The 19303-nt window shown below is 44.4% G+C and overlaps 1 pseudogene; it reads right to left on the bottom strand.

Annotated features, from left to right (window-relative positions):
• Positions 1 to 811: 811 nt before the first annotated feature.
• On the bottom strand, positions 812 to 15459 carry LOC105728062 (HLA class I histocompatibility antigen, A alpha chain-like; annotated as a pseudogene).
• Between the last annotated feature and the right edge of the window lie 3844 nt (positions 15460 to 19303).

The following is a 19303-nucleotide window of genomic DNA, read 5'->3' as shown; positions in this document are numbered from 1 at the left end:
AGAAAGTGTCAGGAGAGACAGAATCTCAACTGCCCTTATCTAATTTTCATTTATGCACCATTACTTCCAGGAATGGAAGAAGGAACTCTTTTCTTCCCCTGGTGCATGAGGTAGGTGCACCATGCAATTGCAAAGCAATGTGCTGAGCTAGAAGACAGAATTCAATTAACAGCATAAAAATCCTCAGAGTGTATTCTCTGACTACAATAATATTACAGTAGATATCAGTACAAAGAAGATATTTTGAAATCCATATTATATGGAATGAAACAACATGTTTTTATATAAATTAAGGGTCAAAGACAAAATCACCAGGAAAATAAGAAAATATTTTGAATTGAATCATCACAAAACAAGATATCCAAATCTGTGAGATGCAGCTAAAGCAGTGCTGTGAGGGAAACATGAAGCCTAAGTGCTTAAATTAGAAAGGAGGAAAGACCTAAAATCAGTTCCACCCTAGAAAACTAGAAAAAGAAGAGTGAAATATCCCAAAGTAAGTCAAAGAAGAAAATCCTAAAGAGAAGAAATCAAATAAATAAAGTAAACATTAACAGAGAAAACAGAGGCAAATTTGAATCTTTGTTAAACTGACAAACCTCTAGTTAGACTGATGAAGAGAAAAAGAGAAGACAAAAATTACCAGTATCTGGAATGCAAAAATGATTTTGCAAAGATTTTACCAAAGATCCTACTTCCATTAAAAGAATAATAAGATAATATTTTATGTATTTTTTGCCAACTTCTAGGAAATGGACATATGTATTGGAAATTAAAATCACCAAATTGAGAAAAGAAAAGAGGCATGGAAAAAAGTTACAGGCTCTTTTTATTTAAGGCTAACAGTACAAAGATCTTTAATGAAACATCACCAAAACAATCTTAGGCTACAAGGATCATTGAAAATCAAAACCAAACACAAATGAATTAAAAAAAAAGAAAAAAAAATAGCACACCCCAAATAACATATATAAGCAATACACAAAGATAACAATTTACATTTACATTTTTTTCCAAGTACATTAGTATCAGAAACATAAATCTTAAAAATGTTTAAGATCTCTGAAAAACAAGACACTGGAAACCAAGACAGACTGAAAAGAGTGTATAGAGGACTGACATAAATATATCTCCTGTTCAGGGAGAGCAAGACTGCACATAGTTAAAATGTGATACTCTCCAAATTAATCCAGAGATTCAAATACCAAACAGAATTCTAGGAGTCTAGACATTAATTTTTGACAGAAATTAATGAACTGATGTACTGTGTATATGAAAACACAAAAGATATAGAATAACTCACGCAATTTATTTAAACACATTTTTTTTAAGATAAGCGTTCTTGCTATATTGCCCCAGACTGGCCTCCAACTCTTCCTGCCTCAGCCTTTGAAGTAGCTGAGACTACCAGTGTGTCATAATATGCTGTATGATTTATGGAATGTATAAAAAGATGAACAAAGTTATAGGAATCATTTTCACTAAAAAAAGCTGAGATAATTTATTATGTAATAAATGCTCTTGAACAATTACACCTATTAATTACTTAAAAATTTTCTGCTTCCCATCCCTGCCATCTTGGGTTTAGTGGATTCCCAAGAGAGGAACGCTTCCACCAAATAAGAACCTCAGCTGGCCATTTTATATTTCTATAATCATAGTGGGATAAAGCTTCTAATTTCTCCACATTCTTCCTAACATTTGCTATTTTAAAAAAAAGTTATTGCCATAGCCATATCATTGTGGTTTACTTTGCATTTCTGAAATGGCTAATGTTGCTGATCATCTTTTCCTGTGTTTCTTGGCTGTTTATGTCTCTTCTTTGAGGAAATGTCTGTACAAGTCCTTTACCCATTTTGTGATTGGATTATTTGCCTTTTGTTATTGAAATGTAAAGATTTCTTTATGTAGGCCGGGCACAGTGGCTCACGCCTGTAATCCCAGCACTTTGGAAGGCCGAGGCAGGTGGATCACGAGGTCAAGAGATCGAGACCATCCTGGTCAATATGGTGAAACCCCGTTTCTACTAAAAATACAAAAAATTAGCTGGGCGTGGTGACACGTGCCTGTAATCCCAGCCACTCAGGAGGCTGAGGCAGGAGAATTGCCTGAACCCAGGAGGCGGAGGTTGCAGTGAGCCGAGATCGCGCCATTGCACTCCAGCCTGGGTAACAAGAGCAAAACTCCGTCTCAAAAAAAAGATTTCTTTATGTATCTGAATACTAGACCCCTGATATGTAATTGGCAAATATCTTCTACCATTTTATGAATTGTCTTTTCACTGTACTGATAATGTCTTTCCATGCACACCAGTTTTTAATGTGCTGAAGTTCAGTTTTTTCTATTAGATCTGTAATCAGACCAAGGGCATGATCAGGAAAACGAGGACAAGAGATGTGCAGGGGCTGGACCATCTGCCCTCTCGGGTGGCTGGGGGTCTCTCGTCAGCAGAATACTTCCCCTCTGACCTATGACTGCTGGGAATCAGCTCCCATCTCTAGAATCATCAAGGTGATGTGTCCTTTATCTTCACAAGTGCTTTACATTACAGAAAGTTTAGCATACAGGGACTGTGAGCATGAGTATTTGTGCTCTGTGTGTGTGTGTGTGTGTGTGTGTGTGTGTACTTTGTGTATGTGTGGTAATTTTTATTAAGGAGGCCCAAAGGAACAAGGAAATGCAGACCCCACCCCTTACATACCTGAGCTCTTCTTCCTCTGCATCACAAGGGTAGCCACCACAGCTCCAGTGCCCACAACTCCGAAGAGAACCAGGCCAGCGATGGTGCCCACAATGGGGACAATGGGCTGGAAGACTGCTCTGGGAAAGGAAGAGAAGGTGAGGGGCTTTAATCTCATGGCCTCAGCCATGACCCTCCTGAATGTCTCCAGAACTGCTCCTGCTTTTCCTGAGAAGAGACTCCACCCCTCATCACCTGCTTACCCCATCTCAGGGTGAGGGGCCTGGTAGCCGCTTGTGCTGCACATGGCTTGTGAATCTCTGCTCCTGTCTCTGCGGCTAGTGTGACTGTGCAGTCGAATTTTAAATTTTCTTTAATTAATTTCAATAGCCGCTTGTGACTAGTAGCTATCATATCTAACAGTGCATACTAGAGTGTTCTTTTGAATCTCTCCAAAGATACACTTTGTAATATACAGATTGATATATATCAAAGTTACTTCATAAGGGAGCCATGGATTTGTCTGTGGGTCTTAGATATAACATTAAAATACAGTATGCTCAAGAAAGTTTAATGAATGTGTTTTGTTTTATTTTGTTTTTCAGACAAAATTTCACTCTGTCACGTAGGCTAGAGTGCAGTGGTGTGATTAGAGCTCACTGCAGCCTTGACTTCCTGGGTGCAGGTGATCCTCCCATCTCTGCCTCTCGAGTAGCTGGGATTACAGGCATGAGACACTGTGCCCAGCCTAATGTGTATTTTAACAACCATAGTGTACAGACATTAACCAGAACATGACATCACTTCAAAGTCTCAAGTTTTCATAAATGTATATCCCTGTTGCCAACCCACATCTGTATTTCCTTGGAAATCTGGCATAATGTTTTCTTTAACTTAGTGAACACTAAGGAGGCAAATAACCCTTCACTTATCCCAAGAGAAAGTATTTATTGAATGCCACATATATCAAGTGCTCTACAGACACTGTAGACACATTTCCGAAATTATGAAACAAGGAATTTAAACCTTAGAATTCCATCACATTAGTATACTTCACCTCCCTGCAACTTGGAATAATTGTTTCCTTTCACCCTAAGATGATTCTTTCCGCATTGTCTCACCTAGAAAAATTCTAGGTGAAAATATGTGTGAGGTTTTTACAATTATGAAGGATTTCCTAAGCATAACCAAATGATGATGATTGATTTGACTAATTACAAGTTTTAAAATCTGTCATTCACAAGCACATAAATATACAAACCCATTCCCTTAAACAGCCTCAAAGACATATAAGAAGTAAATAGACAAAGTAGTAATAATGTGTGAATACCCTTCAGCCAAAGACCGCCGGGAGCACACCTTAGGTGAAGAAGTTGAGTTTACTGCTCATTGCACTGAGGGAGAATGCACACCTTGGAGGACTCCCAGGTGTCTCAGTAAGAGCATATTAGAATGAACCAATTATAAGATTTGGGCTTTGGTAGGTGTTTCAAATACCCAACAGATTTGGATGACTGAGGGATGAGAGAGGCCGATGCCACTGAAGGAAGAGCTAATTACCCACAGATGCAGGAGCACAGCACAACAAGCAGGGCCACAGGGGCAGCACTAGGGCCGATCAGGTGGAGCAGGAGGGGAAGGTATGGGTGAAAGCCTCTGTTATGATTTTGAAAGGAAGAAATGAGCAAGGTGGGGTAAGCAGTGTAGACGTTTTATTTGGTCCTAAAAAGGAATGAATCCTGATACATGTAACTACATGGATGAATCTTGAAAACACTCTGCTATGTGAAAGAAGTCCATCACCAAACACCATCCATTATATTATCTGTTTATATGAAATGTCCATAAAAACTAAATCTCTAGGGACAGAGAGTAGATTTCTTGTTGCCTAGGACTGAGGAGGTATTAGAGGGAAATGGAGACGACTGCTTGGGAATAAATGGGTATGGGTTTATGAAAATGCTCTAAAATTGATTGTGATGATGATACTAAAAACCACTAAGTTCAAATGGTTGAATAACATATGTGAATTTTATCTCAAGAAAACCATTCTAATAAAAGTGATGGGTCACACGAAATGAAGGAGAGATGCCAGAACTGTCATGGCAGATTGTGGAGACAGAGATTGAAAAGCTCAGAGCACTGAGCAGTGAGCTTGCTGGCATAGACGGATGTGCTTTGTGGAAGTGGACAGCCCACCAGGTGACTATTTCTATGAAAGAGCCAAAGGGCATTCTACTAAGCAATAAGGAATGAGCAGGTGAACAGGGTATTAACCTCATTTTGTCTGTTGTTTGCAGGCTGGAACTGACTCTAGGAGATGATGTTAAAGAACTTGTGTCCCTAGCAGCAAAGGGAACAGTAGAATCCCAGGAAGCCAGAGACCAGGCAGCAGCAAGGCAGAAGCAAAGTAAGCCAAATTTCCAAGACTTAAAAGATGCAAGAATTTGGTTCCATCATATAACAGTTTAATTCACTGATTTAGTTCTTGCAGTAATTGGATGGATAATTGCAGATGAAAATAGACTAATGCAGACTCACCCAATAATTAGTTGCAACTTCGGGTCAGGCATGGTGACTCATGTCTAAAATCCCAGCACTTTGGGAGGCCGAGGTAGGCAGATCACCTGAGGTCAGGAGTTCGAGACCAGCCTAACCAACATGGAGAAACCCCGTCTCTACTAAAACTACAAAATTAGATGGGCATGGTGGCACACACCTGTAATCCTAGCTACTCGGGAGTCGGAAGCGGGAAAATCACCTGTACTCGAGGGGGCTGAGGTTGCAGTGGGATGAGATCGTTCCACTAAACTTCAGTCTGGGCAAAAAGAGTGAAATTCCATCTCAAAAAAAAATAAATAGTCACAACTTTATTAACTGGTCTCAATATGATTTTTTTTTTTTTTTTTTTTTTTTTTTTTGAGACAGGGTCCCATTCCATCACCTAGGTTGGAGTGCAGTGATGAGATCTCGGCTTACTGCAACCTCCGCCTCTGGGGATCAAGTGATTGTCATGCCTCAGCCCCCTAAGTAGCTGAGACTACAGGTGCAAGTAACCACACTCAGCTAATTTTTGTATTTTTTGTAGAGAGAATGTTTCACATATTACCTAGGCTGATTTCAAACTCCTGAGGTCAAGCGATCCACCTGATTTGACCTCCCAAAGTGCTGGGATTAGAAGCATGAGCCACCTTGCACAGCCAGAATGTTATATTTTTAGTAGATCAGATTTATAGAGAGTCTTATTCATTGTATAAGACTGTTGATCTGTCTAAATGCATTATTTTCAATACATATGAAAAAGAAGGCCAGAGGCTATTTATATTCACCAAAACCAAATAACTCTACATTTTAAATTTTATCCCCAGGACACATTACATATCCTGCTCACTACCATCATATAAAGGAACTGGCCCATCTGAATATTTCTCAGAACATCAAATTTGTTCACTGTATTAATGATATGTATTAAAATTTGATAAGCAAGAACTGGAATATACTCTGCAAGTTTTCGTAGCGCAAATTCATTCCAAAGGGTGGTGAACTATACAAAGATTCAAGTGTCTGCTTCGTTGGTGATGTTTTGAGGAATCCAGTGATCTGTGGCGTGAGGGACCATCTCCTCAAAAGTATAAGAGGAAGGTCATGTGCGGTGGCTCACTCCTGCAATCCCAGCACTTTGGGAGGCCAAGGCAGTCAGATCACTTCAGGTCAGGAGTTTGAGACCAGCCTGACCAACATCGTGAAACCCCATATCCACTAAAAATACAAAAAATAGCAGGGGATGGTGGCGCCCATCTGTAATCCCAGCTACTCAGGACGCTGACATGAGAGAATTGCTTCAACACAAGAGGTGGAGGTTGCAGTGAGCCGAGATCAAGTCACTGCACTCCCATGGCAAAAGAGTGAGAGTAAGTCTCAAAAATAAGTAAATAAATAAACAAACAAACAAATAAGACAAATTGCCAGGTTGCTGGCAAAATAGCTGAATAGGAACAGCTTCAGTGTGCAGCTCCCAAAGAGATTGAAGCAGAAGGCAGGTGATCTCTGCATTTCAGCTGAGGTACCCGGTTCATGTCATCGGGATTGGTTGGACAGTGGATGCAGCCCAAGGAGCATGAGCCAAAGCAGTGTGGGGCGTCGCCTCACTCAGGAAGTGCAAGGGACCAGGGAACTCCCTCTCCTAGCCAAGGGCAGCCATTGGGGACTGTCCCCTGCACTCCAGCCAAGATACCATAATTTACCCATGGTCTTCACAACCTGCAGACCAGGAGATTCCCTCTGGTGCCTACAACACCAAGGCCCCGGTTTTCCAGCACAAAACTAGGTGGCTGTTTTGGAATACACTGAGCTAACCACAGCAGTTTTTTTTCTCATACCCCAGTGGGGCCTGGAACACCAGTGAGAAAGAACCATTCACTATCCTGGAAAGGGGGCTGAAGCCAAGGAGCCAAGTGATCTGGCTCAGCGGCTCCCACCCCTACGAAGACCAGCAAGCTAAGATCCAGTAGCTTAAATTCTTATAGCCAGCACAGCAGTCAGAACTCCACCTGAGACATTTGAGCTTGGTGGGGGAGGGAGGAGGGTGTCCACCATTGCTGAGACTACATTAGGTGGTTTTAACATCAGTGTAAACAAAGTCACTGGGAAGTTCAAACTGGGTGGAGCCCACAGTAGCTTAGGAAGGCCTCTGCAGGCAGACTGTGTCACTAGACTCCCACCTCATGGGGCAGGGCATCTCTGAAAAAAGGCAGCAGCCCATCAGGGATTTATAAATAAAGCCCCCACCTTCCTGGGACAGAGCACTTGGGTACAGGAGGCTGTTGTGGGTACAGCTTCAGCAGACTTAAATGTCCCTGCCTGGCAGCTCTGAAGAGGATGGAAAATCTCCCAGCACAGTGTTCCAGCTCAAATAAGGGACAGACTGCCTCCTCAATTGGCAGTCCTGACCCCCATGAATCCTGATTGTGAGACACCTCCCAGTAGGGGCCAACAGACACCTCACACAAGAGAGCTCTGACTGGCAGCTGGTGGGTGCCCCTCTGGTACAAAACTATCAGAGGAAGAAACAGGCAGCAATCTATGCTGTTCTGCAACTCCCACTGGTGATTTCCCGGCAAGCAGGGTATGGAGTGGACCTCCAGCAAACTCCAGTAGACCTGCAGCAGAGGACCCTGACTGTTAGAAGGCAAACTAACAAACAGAAACAAATAGTCTCAACATGAACAGAAAGGACATCCACTCAGAGACCTGTCCTAAAGTTCACCAACTTCAAAGACAAAAGTAGATAAATCCACAAAGATGGGAAGAAACCAGCACAAAAAGACTGAAAATTCCAAAAACCAGAATGCCTCTTCTCCTCCAAGGGATCACAACTCCTCACCAGCAGAGGAATAAAACTGGGCAGAGAATGAGTTTGACAGATTGACAGAAGTAGGTTTCAGAAGGTAGGTAATAATACACTTCTCCGAGATAAAGGAGCATGTTCTAACCCAATGCAAGGAAGATAAAAACCTTGAAAAAAGGTTAGATGAAACGCTAACTAGAATAACAAGTTTAGAGAAGAACATGAATGACCTGATGGAGCTCAAAAAGACAGCATGAGAACTTCGTGACGCATAAACAAGTTTCAGTAGCCAAATCAATCAAGCAGAAGATAGGATATCAGAGATTCAAGATCAACTCAATGAAATAAAGCAAGAATACAAGATTAAAAAAAAAAGTGAAAAGAAATGCACAAAGCCTCCAAGAAATATGGGATTACATGAAAAGACCAAATCTATGTTTGATCAGTATACCTGAAAATGATGGAGAGAATGAAACCAAGTTGGAAAACTCTCTTTAGGATATTATCCAGGAGAACTTCAACCTAGCAGGGAAGGCCAACATTCAAATTCAGGAAATACAGAGTACACCACAAAGATACTCCTTGAGAAGAGTAACCCCAAGACACATAATCATCAGATTCACCAGGGTTGAAATGAAGGAAAAAATGCTAAGGGCAGCCAGAGAGAAAGGTCGGGTTACCCACAAAGGGAAGTCTATTAGACTCACAGCGGATCTCTTGGGAGAAACCCTATAAGCCAAAAGCAAATAGTGGCCAATATTCAACATTTTTGGAGAAAAGAATTTTCAAGCCAGAATTTCATATCCAGCCAAACTAAGCTTCATAAGCGAAGGAGAAATAAAATCCTTTATGGACAAGCAAATGCTGAGAGATTTTGTCACCACTAGGCCTGCCTTACAAGGGCTCCTGAAGGAAGCAATAAACATGGAAAGAAACAACCAGTACCAGCCACTGCAAAAACATACCAAATTGGAAAGACCATAGACACAATGAATAAATTGTTCCAACTAACGGGCAAAATAAACAGCTAGCATTATAATGGTATGATCAAACTCACACATAACAATATTAACTTTAAATGTAAATGGACTAAATGCCCCAATTAAAAGGCACAGACTGGCAAATTGGATAAAGCGTCAGCACCCATCAGTGTGCCATATTCAGGAGATGATCTCACATGCAAACACACACATAGGCTCAAAATAAAGGAATGGAGGAATATTTACCAAGCAAATGGAAAGCAAAAAATTTTTAAAAAGCAGAGTTTGCAATCCTAGTCTGTGATAAAACAGACTTTAAACCAACAAAGATCAAAAATGACAAAGAAAGGCATTACATAATGGTAAAGGGATCAACTCAACAAGAAGACCTAACAATCCTAAATATATATACACCCAATACAGAAGCACTCAGATTCATAAAGCAAGTTCTTAGAGACCTACATAGAGACTTAGACTCCCACACATTAATAGTGGGACAGTTTAGCACCACACTGTCAATATTAGATAGATCAACGAGACAGAAAATTAACAAGGATATCCAGGACTTGAACTCAGATCCGGACCAAGTGGATCTAATAGACATCTACAGAACTTTCCACTCCAAATCCACAGAATATACATTCATCTCAGAACCACATCAGGCTGGTTCTAAAATAGACCACATAACTGGAAATGAAACACTCCTCAGCAAATGCAAAATAACGGAAATCATAACAAACAGTCTCTCAGACCACAGTGCAATCAAATTAGAACTCAGGATTAAGAAACCCACTCAAAACCACACAACTACATGGAAACTGAACAACCTGCTTCTGAATGACTACTGGACATATAACAAAATGAAGGCAGAAATAAAGATGTTCTTTGAAACCAATGAGAACAAAGACACAACCTACCAAAACCTCAGGACACATTTAAAGCAGTATGCTGAGGGAAATTTATAGCACTAAATGCCCACAAGAGAAAGGAGGAAAGATCTAAAATTGACACCCTAATGTCACAACTAAAAGAACTGGAGGAGCAAGAACAAACAAATTCAAAAGCTAGCAGAAGACAAGAAATAACTAAGATCAGAGCGGAAACGAAGGAAATAGAGACAGGAAAAACTCTTCAAACAAGCAATGAATCCAGGAACTGTTTTTTTGAAAAGATCAAAAAAATAGATAGATCGCTAGCCAGTCTAATAAAGAAGAAAAGAGATAAGAATCAAATAGATGCAATAAAAAATGATAAAGGGGATATCACCACTGATCCCACAGAAATACAAACTACCATCAGAGAAAACTATAAACACCTCTATGCAAATAAGCCAGAAAATTAAGAAGAAATGGATGAATTCCTGGACACTTATACCCTCCCAAGACTAAACCAGGAAGAAATTGAATCCCTGTATAGACCAATAAGAAGGTCTGAAATCGAGACAGCAATTCATAGCCTACCAACCAAAAAAAGTCCAGGACAAGATGAGTTCACAGCCAAATTCTACCAGGAGTAAAAACAGAGCTGGTACCATTCCTTCTGCAATTATGCCAAACAATAGAAAAAGAGAGAATCCTCCCTAACTCATTTTGAGGCCAACATCATCCTGATACCAAAAACTGGCAGAGACACAACAAAAAAAAAACATTTCAGGCCAATATCCCTGACGAACATTGATGCGAAAATCCTCAATAAAATGCTGGCAAACTGAATCCAAGAGCACATCCAAAAGCTTATCCATCAATATTGTCAGCTTCATACATGGGATGCAAGGCTGGCTCAACACACACAAATCAATAAAAGTAATCCATCACACAGCCAGAACCAAAGACAAAAACCACATGATTGATGCAGAGAAGGCCTTTGACAAAATTCAACAGCCCTTTATGCTAAAACTGTCAATAAACTAGGTATTGATGGAACGTATCTCAAAATAATTAGAGCTATTTCTGACAAACCCACAGCCAATATTATACTGAATGGGGAAAACTGGAAGCATTCCCTTTGAAAACTGACACAAGACAAGGATAAACTCTCTCACCACTCCTATTCAACATAGTATTGGAAGTTCTGGCCTGGACAATTAGGCAAGAAAAACAAATAAAGGGTATTATTAGGAAAAGAGGAAGTCAAATTGTCTCTATTTGCAGATGACATGATTGTATATTTAGAAGACCCCATCATCTCAGCCCAAAATCTCCTTAAGCTGATAAGCAACTTGAGTGAATTCTCAGCATACAAAATCTATGTGCAAAAATCACAAGCATTGCTATACACCAATAACAGACAAACAGAGAGCCAAATCATGAGTGAACTCCCATTTACAATTACTACAAAGAGAATAAACTACCTAGGAATACAACTAACAAGGGATGTGAAGGACATTTTCAAGGAGAACTACAAACTACTGTCAAAGAAATAAGAGAAGACACAAACAGATGGAAAAACACTCCATGCTTATGGTTAGGAGAATCAATATCATGAAAATGGCCATACTGCCCAAAGTAATTTATACATTCAATGCTATCCCCATCAAGCTACCTATTGACTTTTTTCTTAGAATTAGGGGGAAAAAATCCTTAAACACCATATGGGACCAAAAAAGGGCATGCATAACCAAGACAATCCTAAGCAAAAAAAAAAAAAAAAAAAGCTGAAGGCCATCACACTATCTGACTTCAAACAATGCTACAAGGCTACAGTAACCAAAACAGCATGCTACTGGTACGAAAACAGAGGTATAGACTTGTGGAACAGAACAGAGGCCTCAGAAGTAACACCACATATCTACAACATCTGATCTTTGACAAACCTGACAAAAACAAGCAATTCGGAAAGGATTCCCTATTTAATAAATCGTATTAGGGAAACTGGCTGGCCATATGCAGAAAGATGAAACTGAATCCCTTCATTATACCTTATACAAAAATTAACTCCAGATGGATTAAAGATTTAAACATAAGACCTAATGCCATAAAAACACTAGAAGAAAACCTAGTGGCCCTGTCCACACTTGCCTCCTCACAGCCTTCTCCATCCCCACCAGCAACAAACTCAGCACAGCGAACACACAGATTCTAGAAGGTTCTCAGGTCTTTATTTTCTCACTCAAATTTTAGGAATTGACTTACTTAATTAACCATCAACCTCTCATGGCAAATATTTAAGAAAACAAATTTATATTCAGATTCTCATTTTCAGTAAGAAAGTAAGAGGTTGCAGCTCAGTGCACCATGAAGCTGAGACAGAGATGGAGACACCCAGCCCCACCTCTCTGGAACAGGAAAGATGACTAGTGAGGGAACACAGGTCAGCGTGGAGACAGGGGTCACAGTGGACACAGGCTGGGCTGTCTCTCCACCTCCTCACATTATGCTAACAGGGACGCAGACACATTCAGATGCCTTTGCAGAAAGAGATGCCAGAGGCTCTTGAAGTCACAAAAGGGAGGTGTGAAGAAATCCCGCATCTCAGTCACACACAAGGCAGCTGTCTCAGGCTACAGAAAACAATAGGTGTGATCAAATTCAGGTCAGTCATGGTAAGTGATGACACTCTGAACTGCCCACCACAAACTAGAAATGTCCCAATCAAAGAATTCTCACTACACAGTCTTTTCCCTGCTGCCCCACCCCGTACCCACTTCAGACCCTCAAAATCTCACCTTTACAAGCTGTGAGAGACACATCAGAGCCCTGGGCACTGTAGCTGCCTGGGGTAGAACAAAAAGAGGACCTGGTCAGAGCCCACAGGAGATGTGGGCCAGGAGGAATTAAGGGTGGGTGAGCTCCTCCACACACCCACACCCACCATATACAGGCGGCCTGAGAGTAGCTCCCTCTTTTTCCACCTGTGGGAAGAAAGTGTCCTGTGAGGGGACAGGGAGGAGGCAGGGCCATGAGATCTTAGAGGAGCTTCCTAGACTTGGAGGCTCCAAGAAACTTTCCTCCAAAAAGTTTCTAGCCAAGGTGACTACAGACCCAGGGCAGAATAAGGAAACACGAGGAAAGCAGGTGTGGGTCCTGGATCAACCGCCCTCTTAAGGTCTGTCCTTAACAGAGACCTTCCCCTGATTCATGAATGCTGGAATCAGGACCCCAACACCACAATCGTCAAGGTGATACATCTGTCCTTCATTGTCACATGTGCTTTACAAAATAAGAAGTACTGCCACACAGGGCCACAGGCTGGGTCGACCCATGTGTGTGGATGGTGCTTTCCACTAATGAGGCAGGGAACACTTCTACCTGGGACTTGAAACCCTGAGTGGGACAAGAAAACTCAGACCCCACCCCTCACTCTTTCCCTACCTGAGCTCTTCCTCCTCCATATCGCAGCAGTGACTACAGCTCCGATGACCATAGCTCCAAAGACAACCAGGTCAGCAACGATGCCCACGATGGGGATGGTGAGCTGGGAAGATGGCTCTGTGAAAGGAAGGGAAGGTGAAGGGCCGTGACCCCCAGGCCTCAGCTCTGACCCTGCTGAAGGGCTCCAGACGGGCTCCTGGTTTCCATGATAAGAGACATGATGCCCCATCCCCCTCTTACCCCATCCCCCTTCTTACCCCATCACCCTCCTTACCCCATCTCAGGGTGAGGGATTCGGGCAGCCCCTTGTACTGCACATGGCACGTGTATCTCTGCTCTTCTCCAGAAGGCACCACCACAGCTGCCCACTTCTGGAAGGTTCCATCCCCTTCGGGCCTGGTATCCACAGGCTCAGCATCCTGAGTTTGGTCCTCCCCATCCCGCTGCCAGGTCAATGTGATCTCCGCAGGGTAGAAGCCCAGAGTCCACCACCTCAGGGTGGCCTTATGGTCAGAGATGGTGTACTTGTGTCTTTGGGGGGTCTGATAGGAAGAGTCAGAAAATTCAGGCACTTTGCATCTCTCATGGGACACCCCAGAAGCACCTTGTAACCGTCCTGAGAATGGACAGGACACCTGGGGTGGGGAAGGGAACACAGAACCCAGACACCAGCCTGGACACAAGCACCTGGGATAATCTCCTATTCCTTGGAAAGTTCTAGTCTCTGAGAGTGAAACAGCGACTTCTGGTCCTGACCTGAGTGGAGGCCGAGGGACTCAGAAAAGCTGGAATCAGACCTTCCAACACATTGCATGTGAGGCAGAGAACAAGGCCTGAGTGAAGAAATCACAGTGCCCCAAGGGTGCTGCAGGAGTCAAAGTGGACCCCTGAGCAGTATTCCAGGGACTGTCTTCCCCTCCATTTCCTCAGAGACGTCATCACTTAATTCTCGTAGAGAGCAGAGGGACCCTCAGAGGAAACTCAGGAAAACTCATGCCATTCTCCATTCAAGGGAGGGCAATATTCTAGCGCTGATCCCATTTTCCTCCCCTCCCCATGGGAGGCCATCCTGGGAGATCTACAGGAGATGGGGACGGCTCCCCACTGCCCCTGGTACCGGTATGCTGCAGTGTCTCCTTCCCCTTGGCCAGGTATCTGCGGAGCCACTTCAGGCAGGTGCCCTCCAGGTAGGCCCTGAGCCCCTCCGTCTCATGGGCGGCCTCCAACTTGCGCTGGGTAATCTGAGCAGCCGTGTCAGCCTCTGTCCAAGAGCGCAGGTCCTCGTTCAGGGCGATGTAATCCTTGCCATCATAGGCATGTTGGTAATACCCGCGGAGGAGGCGCCCATCAGGCCCCAGGTCGCAGCCATAGGTCGTCTGGAGTGTGTGAGACCCTGACCCCGCCCTCGCGGTCAGACCCATCCACCAAACCCCGCCCCCGCCTAGACCAAGCTGCGGGGATTTGGGCCTAAACTGAAAATGAAACCGGGTAAAGGCGTCTGGGGCTCTCTAGGATCAAGGGTCTGGGCGGGTCCCGCAGCCTCAGTGAGGATCTCGCCCCGGAGACTTGGGGCGACGCGGACCGTCTGTGGGGGATGAGGAGGGCCCGTGATCTGCGCCCAGGGCCGGGGTCACTCACCGGCCTCGCTCTGGTTGTAGTAGCTGCGCAGGGTCCGCAGGTTCCCTCGGTGAGTCTGCGCGCTGGCCCTGAGGGTCAGTGTCTCCCGGCCCCAATACTCCTGCCCCTCGTGCTCCATCCACGGCGCCCGCGGCTCCCCTCTCCCACTCGCGGCGTCGCTGTCGAACCGCACGAACTGCGTGTCGTCCACGTAGCCCACGGCAATGAAGCGCGGTTCCCCGCGGCCGGGCCGGGACACGGCGGTGTAGAAATACCTCATGGAGTGGGAGCCTGGGGGCGAGGAGGGGCTGAGACCCGCCCAACCCTCCTCCCGGTGGCCCCAGGTCCTGAGCCCCCGCCCGGCGTGCCCCTCGCTCCTCCCTGCAGAGGCCGTTTTCCTCCCAACCCCGCACTCACCCGCCCAAGTCTCAGTCAGGGCAAGGGTCCCCGAGAGCAGCAGGAGGAGGGTTCGGGGCGCCATGACCCCATCCTCGGCGCCTGGGGAGAATCTGAGTCCAGGTAGGTGACCCGGGGCTTCAGAAACGGGACCGCGGCGACGCTGATTGGCTTATCTGGAAACCCGGCACCCACCCAATAGGAGTGAGAACTGGAGAGGCGTCATGAGTATCCAGGAAGAAAGACCTGACAGGTTGGGAGAAGTGAAACTCAGGGGAGTGGGGACTCCCCAAAGCTGTGCCTCCCCAGTACAGACACGGCGCCTGAGAGCCATGCCCGGGAACTAGGACTTTGTCCTGATCCCTCTTCTCCTACACCAGGCCTCTTTGTCACACTGTCTGCTTGAGTCGTGGCCAAGGATCTGTCTGTGGAAACCAGAGAGAGAACCCCCAGGCTGTGCCCAGCCCCTTCCCCTTCGTTTCTCCTCCTGGAATTGCTGTCCCTGAACTAGATTCCTTGCCTCCCACTTCTTACCTCTCCCCTTGGACTCTTGTACAAGGAAATTCACCACGGGGAACTTGATGCCAGAGGGTGAGCTTGCCCTGGAATGGAGGTGTAGAGACAGGGGTTTTCTCTTTAAACCTGGTGAAGTTTTTTCTGAAGGCACCAGATAGAGATTCTCATAGAGACCAGTTTCCTTTTTGTTTATTAATACAGTAGATAGCACAATATTGGTAATCCCTGAATGATTAGAATTCTAATCTGTAAAAGACCAATGTCAAAACAGCATTACAGTTAAACTTTCAAAGCTCTAAGTTTTACTTTCCTAGACTATGGATCTGTGACTCTGGATTGTTGCATTTAAAATTGTCTTCATTCCCTAGTTGGAGATTCCCTGTGTGAGTCCAGAATGTCTGAGAACAAAGAAGCATGTTTGTTACTGTATATTGCAACCGGGAGCCTGTAGTCATCACTCAAAGTTGCGAGTGCTCCATGCAGTCCCAATGCTGTTCACCAACGCTCCAGCGCTGCCTGTTTTCGTGAACTATGCACATCTAAGCAGTGTGTATATTTTATTTGGACACTTGGTATTTCGTAACCCTTTTTTAAAATCATAAACAGGCCATTAGTTTTTAGGAAGTCCCACAAAATGTATTAAATACGAATGCAAAGAACTCCATACTAGGCTCTTCCACTGCTTTAGAATCCTTTCCCCTGCTCCTTTGCCTCACCTCCTGCTCCTCCAGCCCTTCTCTCTGCCCCTGTCATCCCTCACGCCCTTCTCTCCCCTTAGTCCCCACCACCCTGTCACTCCTGAATTGTGGCACTGACACTGTCCCTCACTTCCTGCCCATGTCTGTCCTCCCCACAGTGCTCAGCAGTCCGGCTAATGTGACTCAGGTCGTGTCCTTTCTTCACTTACAATGGTTGGATTTTGGTCTACCATCTTGCTACATGTTTTCCATTTGTCTCCTATCTTTTTGTTTATTTTCCTCCTTTGCTACCTTCTTATGTGTTAAGGAAACATTTTTCAGTTTATGGTTTTAATTCTCCTAGTGGCTTTTTCTTTTTTTCTTTTTTCTTTTTCTTTTCTTTTTTTTTTTGAGACGGAGCTTTGCTCTTGTTGCCCTGACTGGAGTGCAATGGATGGCGAGATCTCGGCTCACCGCAACCTCCGCCTCCCTAGTTCAAGCGATTCTCCTGCCTCAGCCTTCCTGAGTAACTGGGACTATAGGCACACGCCACTACACACGGCTAATTTTGTGTTTATAGTAGAGACAGGATTTCTCCATGTTAAAACATGCGCTTTGAACTAAGAGACTCCCCAAACAGGCTTTGTGAGCAACATGGCTGTTTATTCACCTGGGTGCAGGTGGGCTAAGGCTGAAAAGGCCGTTAGCGAAGGGCGGTGGGATAGGAGTTAGTTTTACAGGTTGGGGAAGATCTTTGGGGAGGGGGCAGGGGTGTTGTGGGGTAAGATCAGTTACAGTGGTGGGGGTAGGGGCAAGGAGTATACATTACTATATGTTCAGTTACAATGGCAGGTGGGGTAAGGCGTAAGAGTAAGATAGCAGGGTAGGGTGAGAAGTATTCAAAATATTATAAGAACAGTTAAGATGGCAGGGTGGGGTGAGGAGTATTAACATTATCATAATAACAGTTAAGATGGCAGGGTGGGGTAAGAGGGAAGATTATATCCTGAGGAAGCTCACATCCTGGGGAAGCTCAGCTGGGCTATCAGGAATAATGGTGAACGCAGGCGGGGATGAGGGGCAGGGCGGGTGAGGGGGAAGGGGGTGGGGAGTTGGGGGTAGGAGGTGGAGGGGTGGGTGTGATCAGCCGAGGGAGGCAGGACTTCAGACTTTCTGGATCCAGGCTTGCATATGGAGACCTCCATGTTGGTCAGGCTGGTCTCTGAACTCCTGACCTCAGGTGATCCGCCCACCTCAGCCTCCCAAAGTGCTGGGATTACAGGTGTAAGCCACCGCTTTTCTTTACACTCATGTTTTTATTGTTGTAAGAATGGAAACTCAATTCCTTGACTTTCCACAGTGAAGTTCAGGTAATTTTAAAATACATCCAGCAAAATAAAGGACACTTCAAATGGTATAGTTTCATTTAACCTATCAGTATGCTATTATTGTTATGTATATTACATTAACATACGTTATAAACTCAACGATACAGTGTAATACTTTTTGTTTTAGACAAACAGCCATATGTCTTCAGGAAATTAAGAAAATGAGTGCATATGTGATATGTGTGTGTGCATAATTTCTCTTGTTAGTTGTTCCTTTCTGTATATCTGGGTCACAATCTAGTACCACTTACCTTCAGCATGAAGAACTTCCTTTAAAATTACATGCAGTACAGGTCCCCTAGGAAATAAATTTTATGGTTTTGATAATTTAAAAATGTTTTTATTTTTCCCTTTTCATCCCTTTTTTTGCTTATTAGGGCATTTACATGTAATAAAAGTCATCAGTTTTAGCTGTGCTTTTGGTGAATATTGGTAATTATTTATATTCGTGTGATTATCACACTGCCCAGTAGAGAAACAGCAATTGCAAAGAACCCCCTGCTGGCTTCCTCAACTGCTTTAGAATTCTTTCCCCTGCTCCTTTTCCTCACTTCCTGCTCCCTGGCCCTTCCTGCTCCCTGGCCCTTCTCTCTGCCCCTCATTCCTCACACCCTCCTCTCTTTTTACTTCCTACTGCCCAGTCACTTCTGAATTGTTACTGCTATGAAAAAGGACTTCAGAATTCCCAGAGGAGTCTTTCAGCCTCTTTCCATGGCTCTTTCTGCCCTTTCAAAGCACAACCAGAGACATCAGAAGTGAAATTGTACACAAATATTTGGTGTTTTCGACAATCATTGAAATTTCTGCAAGTGCCAAAGTTACATTTTTGGCAACTCCATCAAAGCCAAGTGTGCCCAGGACAGTCAGCTCAGGCCCTGGACTCTCATTCTGGTTGGAGTCTATGAGAACCGTATTCACCATAAGAATTCTAGAGCCAGATCCTGCTCCTCCACAGTTGCCTCATGTTGCAAGACAAGCAAATCTAGCCTGAGTCCTGTGGATTCCAGGGCTGCTCAGAAGGAACCTCCATCCCGGGTGGATGACCTCAGGCTCAGCTCCCTCTGCCCACTCAGCCCGCAGCCCCATCCCAGAGAGCACCCAGTCAGAATCTGAGAGCAGCACAGCTGCGTCCCAGCGTGGCCACAGGACCCAGGACAGAGGACCATGCTCCCCTCTCTCCCCAGCCAGTACCTCCCAGGCTCTCCCTCTGCTCCCAGCACATGGATAGGGCTCTGCATGTGAGGGAGTCTCTGGGTCTTGAGTCAGACTCTGAGTCCATCGACCTTCCCAAAATCCATGTTGATATGACCGTTTTCTCCCGCAATTGACTGCACTTTCATCTCAGGGCAGAGAGAGGTTTCCAGGGCAAAACAGCAGGATCAGGTCTGGGGT

Source organism: Aotus nancymaae, unplaced genomic scaffold (assembly GCF_030222135.1).
Source record: "Aotus nancymaae isolate 86718 unplaced genomic scaffold, 86718_ANA_hifiasm-v0.15.2.pri h1tg000027l, whole genome shotgun sequence".
Lineage (NCBI taxonomy): Eukaryota > Metazoa > Chordata > Mammalia > Primates > Aotidae > Aotus > Aotus nancymaae.
The sequence above is the reverse complement of the archived record's forward strand: the minus strand, read 5'-3'. Positions and strand labels throughout refer to the sequence as shown.